Here is a 12,107-nt window from a genome sequence, read left to right as displayed (position 1 = left end):
GTGAATATGTTCATAAAAATATTACCAAAACAAAACAATAGTAAAAACAAAATTATGAGAGAAAATGAATCTCTTAAATTTCTCTTATGAAGGAAAATTATGTGATTTTACAAAGTTATATAGAAATATCAACAATATTGACAACTATAGTATAATCAAACAACAAAATATTTTTACACTATACAACCACTGCTGTATAAAACATCAAATTTTTCTTTTCTTTTTTTTTTTGGTAGATTCTTTGCATTTAATATTTTTAATGAACAAGTCAGAAAAGATCATCTTAGGATATTCCAGGAACTTGTTATGATACATTATGATTATCTTAACAAAAGATAGCAGTACATAACAGACAAAAGCAATGCTTTGTATTACATAATTCTAGAGTCCAAGATAACTATGTTATAGATTGATAAAATTTATTATTGTAACTTGTAACAATCATTTTGGAAGTTTGTAATTTAAAATCTTAAAAATTAATAAAAAGGAGTAATAATATATGTATTATGACTTATCAGATGATTATTGCTGGTGTGTGTTTTAAAATAACACTGAAAAAAATATCACAAAGTTAACAATTTGAGAATGGAAGTTACAGAACTGCCATCATGTTGTGTACTGGTTAAAAACATAACATGATCATTTTATGAAAAAAATACTTTATTATGTGATTAAAATTGTTTATTTCTTTTAAGGATGATTCACAAATATTTGAAATTCTGAGTTTATCATATGCAGTTAAGTCATATAAAAAATTTCATTTTGTAACATAAGTTTTCTTTATTAGTTTATATTGATTTATTTCTTATTTCAGATAGATGATGCTGTTATTGAAAATATTACTGCAGCAGGTATCGATGTATATAAACAGTGCCACTTCAACAAGTGGGAGTCCTGTAAACGAGAAAATTCTATAAAAAAAGTTACTTTTGAAGCTTTAACACAAACAATCATTCTTGAATGTTTGTGTTTGTTTGCGTGCAATAAAAAATTTGTAGATCCTAGAACATTTTTTGGTATGGGATTGTATATAATTTTTATACGTTTTTAATATAATACCAATTTTTAATTTTAGATCGACTTAGTTCCATGCAATACAGCAATACGTCATCTATTTACACATTTTCATTCTCTGTGGAGTCATTTTATTGAATAAAATAAGTTTTAAAAACAGCACTTGCGCCCGCCTTGGATTCTGCATTATATGTTATATTTAATTTACTAAGCATTTGGTATCGTTTGTATTAATACAATTGTATACATTAAGTTTCCATTTATCAACAATTTAAAAAGTGTAAATTCCAGTACTTTCATAGCTCTTACTTAATCTTCAGGGATTTTCTAAAAGATGTTAATTTTAATTCAAATCAATAATCGTTTTTAAATTAAATTGTTATGTTTAAAATAGTCAGTTGTCAAGAATACAATTAATTCATACATCAATAAGACAGTAACATCATGTTTGTGACATTAATCTATTAAATAATAGTCGTGACTATTATATAATTGCAGTAGATAATAGTCGCAAACATCTTACAAACATGACGTTACTGTCTTATTGATGTACAAATTTATTTTATTCTTGACGATTGACTATTATGAGCATAACAGTTAAATTTAAAAATGATGATTGATTTGAATTTAAATTAACATCTTTTAAAAAATCTCTGAAGATGGAATAACAGCTCTGAAAGTATTAGTATTTTACACTTTTTAAATTGTTGGTAAGTGGAAACTTAATTTATACAATTATGTTATAACATAATGTGGGAGCTATTCAAAAATTGACTTCCAATTGCCTGTCAAAAGTAAACTAGATGTAAAACAATTCGGTAGAGTAGTAACTACCAGCTGGTTGTAATTTCAGTGTATGCTTGTCTATTGTTCATTCTGTTCAAAATCGGTAATTCAGTCAATTGGAACTTTCATTATTGCTGTCATTGACTATGAGAGACCTCCTGTAATTAGTTTTTGCAAGAAAAAGGAAATAGTGTAATTCCAAAATCCATTAGTGATCACGAATATATATATAAAGCAATGTTATTACTAGTCAGATGAAAAACCAGATGAACACTTGTTACTATTAGTTATAAAATTTGATCTGGCATTACTGAATTAAAACTTTAAAGCTGTGAGGAAATGAAACAGCAACGAGATTTTGTGATAGAATTTACCACAAAAGAACTGGTGTAAAAGGTAAAACAGGTTTGATTCTATCCTGATTGGATATTAGTTTTTCTGAAAAGATATAGTTAAGTTATTTTTAATATATACAGATGTTAGTAGATTCAGTTGTTTAAAAATATATAATCAAATGTAAATCTTAAATTGTGGTAAACATTTTTTCAAAAGACTATGTCATTACCTTATTACCCTATAAAGAAACCAAAGTAAGATGTTTGTTAGATGTTTGCGACTATTATCTACTGCAATTATATATTAGTCACGACTATTATTTAATAGATAATGTCACTTAAAGAGTGGTAGACATGTCATTATTGCAAGTATATTAGTAAATTAGATAGATTCTAGATATATTAGGATACCCTGACTATGTCAGAAACACTTGAATATTGACTCCAGAGATTGTTGTAGCTAGTGAAGCTGTGATGAAGAAAAACTGGTATGTAAATGAAAGTCACCAATCTGAATCAATAGGTGTCTTGCTTTGAATTTATTTTTTTAGATTTTTATTCCAATGATTAATCTACATGTTTAAATTAATTATTTTTGTATAGAAAATGTAATGCAGTAGATTAAAAATAATTTTAAGAAAATTTTCAGTAATCAAGGTGAAAAACTTTGTGTTATGTTATATAATACTGTAGATTCACAATTAGTTATACAAATTGCGATTAGGTAATTATACTGAATTTTCTCCCACTTGCAAAAATAAAACATTCATTACACAAAATTTGTTGATGATAGTTTTATGTATTTGTGTTTATGGTTAGTGATCAAAAATCATTTATTACTATAAAATTTTAAAATGACAAATTTTATAAAACCAATCTTCAATTAATTAATGATTAGCTACAGTGACTGATCAATGCAAAGATGGTCACAAGAGTAACTGAAAATATTTTAAATTAAGTTATTAAAAATGGTTATAATAAAATTTGATTTAGTTTGCCATTTAAAAGATTGTTTTAAATAATTTGTAAAAAATGACAGGTTGTGATATAACTTATTTGATTAAAACATTTTAAGAAATTTTCTATAGCAGTTTAATCTACTAGAGAACATTATTTTTGTAAAATAACTTAAAGCAAGATGTAAAAAAATCATTAGAAAATGTTTTTAATAATTTTGGTGAAAAAAGTTTTATTATAATACACTATTACCGTGCAAATTACTTTTGCAGACCATTTTATTTTAACCCATTTGACTGAAAAATTTTGACTGATTCGTTTTTATTAACAAAAAGACTGGTTTCATGTATCACATGTTAAGAAACAAAAAATTGTGTTTATCAATGTTACTGTTCTTTATTTAGTCTGTGTACATTGTGTTGTGTTTTTATCATAGTAACACAAAGTTTTAACTGTAATAGTAATAGAGCGCCTGATAAATATCAGGCACTACTGATATACATTCTATTGTAAATACAGTAAATAAAAATATGTATGTTTACTGCACCTGCAGAACAACTATGTATTCGGTAAAAAAAATTTCATGATAAATTTCCATATCCCACGCACAGGCTTCAAGCTTATTGTGGTGATGTCATTAAACAACCAAAAAAAAAAAAAGCTGGCCTGTTTCAACTCCAGTTTTATTTTTGTTTCATATTCCATGTTCCAATCCGCAGATAACATTTGCTTCTTTTTTGAAAAAGTAAGTTCAGGTCTTTCCTGACTCAGTCAATTATTTATTAATAATTAATACAGTGATATTATAACAATGTAACATATTTTATTATTAATGACAGATATCTTATCTAATCTGACAAATTTTTTCAGAATCTTTAGTATTTTGAATTAAAATGTTAAATAGTTAAATGAATTTAGATAATTCACAATTTTATTTTAAATGCTCAAGTCTGACTGGCAATCTTGAAGGAAGTAAGGAAAATTAAGATAATCTAACTTGCAACTTGATGATTGAATGGAGTAATATTTATTTTAATCCTGTTGATATGAATGGATTACATAACTGCTTTAAGATGAGTACCACCTACAACACCAATAAGGACATTGTATCATAGTTTTAAAAGATTTTTTGGAAGCATATTTTTAGGCATTTAGAAAATCAATTCTTTTATTTATATTTTTATAAAACTTATTCTTTGATCATAGAGTAACATTCACTTACACGATGGACTAAATGAAGATATATTATAAATTATGCAGAAGTGTTAATAGTATTAACTTGAAAGTTGAAGGGTATGAATTGAGGTAAGAATCCAACAGCTGAAGCTCTATTTAAAACTAAATCAATGAAGTAAAAACAATGTCGGTGATAGTTTCATTCCATGCATTTAGCATTTAATAGTGGTAATGTTGTAGGTGTTGATGTGACTAAAAGAAATATTTTTAAAAAATCATTAAATTGTAAATTAGAATAATTATTTTCTTAATTATTTTTATATATTTTCATTTTCTAACAGCTATAGTAAATGCAAAGCTTGTTTATGATGGTGGACTTATTATAGATAAAAATTTCAGAACAAACGATAAGTATATTTATGGAGCTGGTCCACTAACAAAATATAAACGACGATATTTTGCAGGACATCTAGATCATCACTTATTTAATTCAGCTGAAGTGGGTAGAATGGTTTGTATAATTTTTTCTTATTATTATGATTATTATTAGTTGTATTTTTAAAAATTATTTCTGTTTTATGAGTATCAGTTAATTTATACATAATGTTTTAAGTCACTGTTTCTAAGTATTCTGTGATGTGAGGAAGTTGATTTTTTCTTTGGTGTAGTGTATGTATCCAGTTAGATAGAAAAGGAAATTGAACTTAATGATGGCTTGAATTTCTTTTTAACCATCTCTAAAAGTGCAAAAATGGATAAGCAGCATGGATTTCCTCCTAATCCCATAGATTTTTAATAAAAGCAATAAATTTTCAGATACAAGAAAATTGTGTTCAAATTATTCTAATCAAAAGTAATCCATCCTTAAAAAGATGAAACTGCGTAATGACGTACTACTGCTAAGATATTAAATCTACATATATAAATGGCAAACCACTGGTCGACTCATCACTAATATTTCATTTCCAGGATAACCAGAAAGCTTAAGTTGGTAATTTATTAGTTATTCTTAAAGACAGTTTTAAAAGAATAAGCTAAAATTATTTTTACTAAGAATATTTGAGCGAGAAGAGGTTAATATTTGGTTTTACAAAGAACAGGCACTTTAGCTTCAATTAATCAGTTAACTGTAACATTTAAAATGGAAAATATATTGGTTTTTACACAGCCATCAGAATCAGCTCTAATGATATATATGGCAGTCTGTGATAGAATTAATCAGATTAATGTTTTTTAGTAATTTTTTTTTTTTAGTATGTATAAATTTGTACATTTATCTCTTACATCAAAATTTTTGTGTATAAAATCATTATTTAATAAGATTACATTGGTCTACAAAAAAAATAAAAACCTTTTCTGTTTTACATATATGAAATTATTGTATTATAATTATTATTGACCAAAGCATTTGACGAATCCTGGGGAACAATAGGGAAATTTTTGTTTATTACAACAAATATGTACTGTCCGGACGATGATAAGGCCAAAGCGTTTTTCGCCCAGAAAAAACCAAAAAAAGAAAAATGAAATTATCCATTGCTAATTTATTCTGCAACATAAAATTAAAAAGATTATTGTAAAACAGTTGTAACATAGATAGCGAGTAATATTATTCACGTCATAAAATGTAATAAAAAATAATAATCGGAACGTTTGTTTCATTAGAAATTTTTTCTTACCCATCATTTCCGGATCCCAGTGCCTTAATATTGGATAAGGCAATTCTACTAAAGAAGTACAAAGGCTTACGTGCAAGGTGTCGTGCAGAAATAACTGTCGAGAGAAGGTTATTATTTGCCGTTTGCAAATAAGGCACACTAGGTTCATTCATGGATATCTGATGATGCAAACAGATGCACCCGTTTGTGTTCGCTGTGACTGCAAACTTAGTGTACCACATCCTTGCGGTATCCTTGAGTATCTGTTATGCGGCATTGGGACGCAAGTTTAAACTAGCAGCTGACATGCAAATATGTTGGGGAACAATGCAATGATGTTATTGACTCTTGCAATTTATAAAGGCCGTGCATCCTGATTCAAGAATTTAAATTATTTATACAGTCCTTGTCGACTGTGTATACAGTTTGGTGTACGCCAGATGGTAATTTTTATTGTTTAAGCTACTTTTTTTAATGTTGTGTAATAATGTATAACTCACTGTGATCATCTGGTTCAAAAGCAGGTTTGTTTGGCCAGTCTTTTATTACAAAACGCTGCTTAAACTTCTTTGGGCAATCTTTTTTTTACATAATTTTAGAATGCACCTTGGAAAGCCCTAAATATAGCTATGACCTTCAAAACCCTGAAAACTTGCCAATTAATTGTTTGTACTTAATTCTGATTCAGAATAGCTTCTTTTAAGGGTATACTTAAGCGAATCGTTAAAAAGGGCCATTATTTTGTAGGTTTGTGGTCTACTCCTAGTTCAGCAAATATCTATCCATCGATCAAAATATACACAAAAAGAGCCCTACAATTTAAAAGACACTGTCAAAGCAGCATTTCTTTTACTGAATGATGTACTGCTTACTGAATCAGCCATCAGAATCCACTCTTACAATTTAAAGCTGCTCTTTTGTTGTTCAAGTCGTTTAACAATCATTTAATTCTTTGTACAAGATGAGGTACATCAGACTATCTATATCTATAAGATATATCTAAAGACTATCGGTATCTAAAGTGGAATTACAAGTATTCACAGAAAGATCCACATTGAGTATTTTCACTGTCATCTGTAATATTTTCCCATTTCAGTGGCAGTTTGTATTAAAGAATCTTTTCCATAAGAGGTGGGTGGAACATTCAGATATTCAACTTTACTTTTTTTTAATATCCTTTTACGTTCGTAAAACAAGACTAGCAATCATGAAAATGATTGGAATGCTTACACCACATTACAGGGGTAGTAAATCGTACAGAGCTTTTGTTTCATTTTATTTTCGTACAAACATAACAAAACTTTCTATGAATTTTTATAAGATCTGTGGTGAAAAGTTGACATTTTGAAAATAACTGCACTTAAACATAACCTCACTGGACAGTGGCTGTCTCTCTACTGGAAGTAAACTAAGACGATATTCCAGTACCAGCACCAACAACCTGCAAAGTTGCAGACTCTGAAAATACTACATTATGCTAGAGGGTTGCAATTAACGATGCCATAAAATAAAAATATGACATGCTGGTGTTTTTTAATGGCCGATATTTAAATTACAAGCAAAATGATAAAAAAATAAAAATAAGGAATGATCGATAAGAAATGATTAATAAAAATTAATTGGTTAACATTACACAGTGATAGACCAATGGCCAGTATTATCAGATAGACCCACCGGGTTGGTCTAGTGGTGAACGCGTCTTCCCAAATCAGCTGATTTGGAAGTCGAGAGTTCCAGCGTTCAATTCCTAGTAAAGCCAGCTATTTTTACACGGATTTGAATACTAGATCGTGGATACTGGTGTTCTTTGGTGGTTGGGTTTTAATTAACCACACATCTCAGGAATTGTCGAACTGAGAATGTACAAGACTACACTTCATTTACACTCATACATATCATCCTCATTCATCCTCTGAAGTATTATCTAAACGGTAGTTACCGGAGGCTAAACAGGAAAAAAAAAGAAAGTATTATCAGATGATATAGATATTTTAAGAAAACTAAATACTATGTATTTAAAAATCTACAATTACTTTGTATAATAATAAAATATAAATATTTTCAGGCATTCACCAAAGTTGTGGATATCTTGAGTCCAAATTACATTGAAGAAGCAGAAGATAAAACCGAGCCTGATGATGATAAAGTTTGTGCTGCTGATTTGCCAGAATTAACAAAACCAATGATAAGATATTGCTCTTTGCCTGGCGGTTGGCATTATTTGCATGTTGTAAAGCCAGGAGTACCAATGCCTTTGGAATGTCAACTTAGTAATACATCTGGCTTGGTAAGATTTAATAATTAATTAATGAATGAGTAAATTAGGGCTATTGTCTGTGAAATGAGTCATAATAATATGTGCATAAGATAGGTTGCAATGACGATTTGTGTATAATTGTAAATTTATATACATACAACTTGAAAACAAATTAATAAAATAAACTTATCACTCTAACAGAAGAATCTAGTCTTTTGGGAAAGATTTTAAAGTTAATCTACATTTATTCTAATAATCACTGAATACTCACTAAAACTATCCTTGACACTGAAAAGAGGATACAGAAAATTGATTGATAGTCATAATTATTCAAATCGCAAACCCAGATTTGTACTCCTTTATCACACAACCTCAACACACACACACATGCATGCATAATTTTACAAATGCAATGAATAAAAAATCATTAACTTACACTGATAAGCAATCTAAAATAATCTAATGTACATATACCAACATTAAAGAATGTCCACAACAGTAAATCATAAATATTCCATATAATAAAATCACTGGGTGCATGTAGTTGCACCCCAGAATTTCAAACAAAAATAAAACATTTAATAAATAATACACAGTTAACATTGTTATTAACTACTACATGGCAACATTTCACATAAACTAATTACACATTAGATCATACTTAACAGTAGAATGTTTCCACACAAAGAATACAAAATAACTTATCAAAAAATGTTTCACATTTGGAATGTGAAACATATTTCACAAAAAAAAACCTGTAATGAATTTAATTCTGAACAAAATGGTGTAAGATAAGTTAAATAAAACAAAAAAAAAAATTAATAATTTGAATTAATTTAGAAATAGAACACTAGAACAAAGTGCATACATTGTACGTTCCAGTTTATAACAAAATGATAAAAAATGAGCTCGCCATTTTCAACACATTTCTTGTCACCCTTCTGTACTGCTTTTGTTTTTTTAGTTCTTCAGACTAGTCCTTAAGTTGCTCAGCCGTATCCATAATACGGACAATTAATTCCTCACGGGAATATAATTTGGTTTTGTATACAATATTTTTTATCCATCCTCAGACGCAAAAATCTAAAGGTGTTAGATCGGACAATCTTGTTGTCCAGAAATGTGAATTTCCACGACCGATCCGTTTCTCAGGGAAATAATTTGATTGGAAACGGCACAAGAGAAGTGAGGAGGCATGCCTTCGTGCTCGAAGTATAATTTTCTTCTTAGAGTTGGAGGAAAATCTTTAAACAGTTTAAGCAGTGGGAATTCTTCTTGAAGAAAGTGCAGTTAACCTCAGCATTTAAGCGGCTAGGTAATATGTACGGTCCAAGCGCAGCTGACTGTAAAGAAGGCCGCACCATACACTGACGCTTAATCGGTGTTGAAAATTGCCTTCCACCGTTTCATGAGGATTTACTTCTGCCAATTTATGCTCATTCTGTAAGTTGTTGACGCCATCTCGAGTGAAATTTGCCTTATCGGTAAACAAAACATACGTATATAGATAGGGTTATCGATTTGTATATCGAATGCAAAACTTCGATCGGCTTAAAGGCCCGCTATACCGGTCTTGTTACAGTATTATAGTTTTATAATTTGTTGTACGGTAGTTTTGTTAAACATCAATTTTATGTACATTTTCTTACAATACAAAATTTCTATTCCACATTTCCTCACACAATCTTAATGTTTATATGCTGAATTTGTCATCTAATTTGTGCCAAAAAAGAATATCAATCGTTTACGTTTAGAAAAAGTTTCAATCAAGTAGTGTGTATTTATTCACTTACAAGTGCTCAAAAGCAGTAAAATATACACAAATGCAGTAAAATAATGTTTTATTAACAAATCTATATTCTATCGCTACGATTAATTTCATTAAATTGTTTATTAATTAAACTTTACGAGTGAGCTTAAAATGAACACAATTTTAAATACAGAAAATGTGTTAAGGTCTCTCGACTTCAAAACCAAAGAGAAAAATAAATTGAAACCTAATTTATATTTTGTTTTTCAGGGTCATGAATATGTTACAGGAAACTGTGAAAATGTAGAAGGTAAAGGTTATTTTAGAATACAATTTAATGATTTTGATGAAGTATCTGAAATTATGTGTTATACAGGGCAGGTAAGTTCGGTTATAGTATTATTTTATAAGTTAGCATTTAATTTTCTTTTAGTGAAATTATGAAATTAAATATTTTTCTCTTGAATTGTTGTAATAGAATAAAAATATGTTTACTCTAGTTTATTAGATTATAGATATGAAAATAATGACTGTAGTTTGTATCCCATGGTAGATAGAATGTATTGAATAAATAATGCATTAGTATGTACCAATACGTATTAGTATTTAGTATACAATTTTACCTTTTGTAATAATGAACTGAACTGAATATTATTGAAATACGGTATTTAAAAAAAAAGTTAATTCTAAGTATTTTCATTCTGCAAAGGAATGAATATTTGAGTAAGTTTTTAAAAACACTTTATTATTCAATTACGTTTGATTTGATGTAATAAAAATTTAAATTTTTAATTAATATCACCATCAACCAATTAATGAGGACAATAACAAAACACATTTCAGAAAAAATGACGCCGTACTAATAAATAGAAAAAAGTAATGGGGATTAATTTTCTTGAAATTTTAGAATGAATTAACACAGTTCTGTCTCCCATTGACCATAGTTGTATTTGAACATTTTTTCCCAAATGCCCTCCTAAATTAAGGTTTATGATTTACTGATAAATATAAGGACGCCAGAGTACGGTAGTATTATACTAACATACTTCTACAGTCTATACTTCGTCCTCAACATATCTTTTTGAGTTTGACCGATTGAGGACCTGCGTTTAGCATTTATTTCTCTCCTTCTTCTAACAGAAAGATTTCTTTCCTGGTCTTCCAATATTTGTTCATTCTTTCGCTTTGTTTTTGCTTTCTCTCTTCTGAGCAGATATCGGTTTCTTTTTTCTCCTTCTCTTAGAGATCCTTAAAATCTAGTAAAAGTTTTTTGAACGTTGTTTCATCTTAAAGTATTTCTTATATTTTAATTTCAGATATTTTTATTTTTTTGTATATTTTTGAACTACTGAGATCCGTTGGCTTGCGTTCTTTTTGTTGCAAATGCGGTTAACAATTTTTTTTTATCCTGTTATCATTCATTCTTTTGAGGCGGCTCTTTTTTATCTGATTAAAAATGTCAATGAATCTGACATTTTTCCAGTTTCATTGTATTTAAATATTTTTATATGCATTTTTTGTATTTTTTTTATATGAAGATTTAAATGTGAGCGTAGAGAAGATGTTTAAACGGATAGAAAGTGAAAAAATGAAGAAGCGAAGGAATAATAAAGGATTAACGAAAGGAAAAATAATATAGAAGTAATATAGGATTTTTAGCTCGCTTTTAAAAGAGAGCTAGAAAATCAACAAAAGGTGAAAAAAAGAGAGGTTAAAAAAGATAAAATTAAAAAAGACTTATCTGACTGATAACTACATGATGATAATTTTTAAGGTTACCTAGTTACTGAGAGGTAGCTCTAAATTACTGAGAGATGGTTTGTGATGATGATTTGATGCTTTCTTGATCACAAAAAAGCAATGCGCTTAAAAATAATTCTCTTTTTAAATTTTATTTTTAGGATATAGAAGTTAACAATTTGATTAAACTGTATGGTAAAAGCGGGAAATTATTAAATAATATTCACGAGAGATTTAACCAAAACCTTATATCCGACTTATATCAATATTTTCGTCAGTCTTGGGCTTGCGCTATCTATCACGATCGTTTTGAGGATCTTGAACAGAAAAACATAGAGTTGTTCTATAAACCTAATGTAAGTATGTTTAAATTAAATAAAAATGTATTACACGATTTAGTTTCAGATAAAAGTAAATGTATGCAATTACAAATA

The sequence above is a fragment of the Lycorma delicatula genome, chromosome 10, assembly GCF_047948215.1.
Source record: "Lycorma delicatula isolate Av1 chromosome 10, ASM4794821v1, whole genome shotgun sequence".
In the NCBI taxonomy this organism is placed as follows: domain Eukaryota; kingdom Metazoa; phylum Arthropoda; class Insecta; order Hemiptera; family Fulgoridae; genus Lycorma; species Lycorma delicatula.
Note: the sequence above shows the minus strand (reverse complement) of the source record.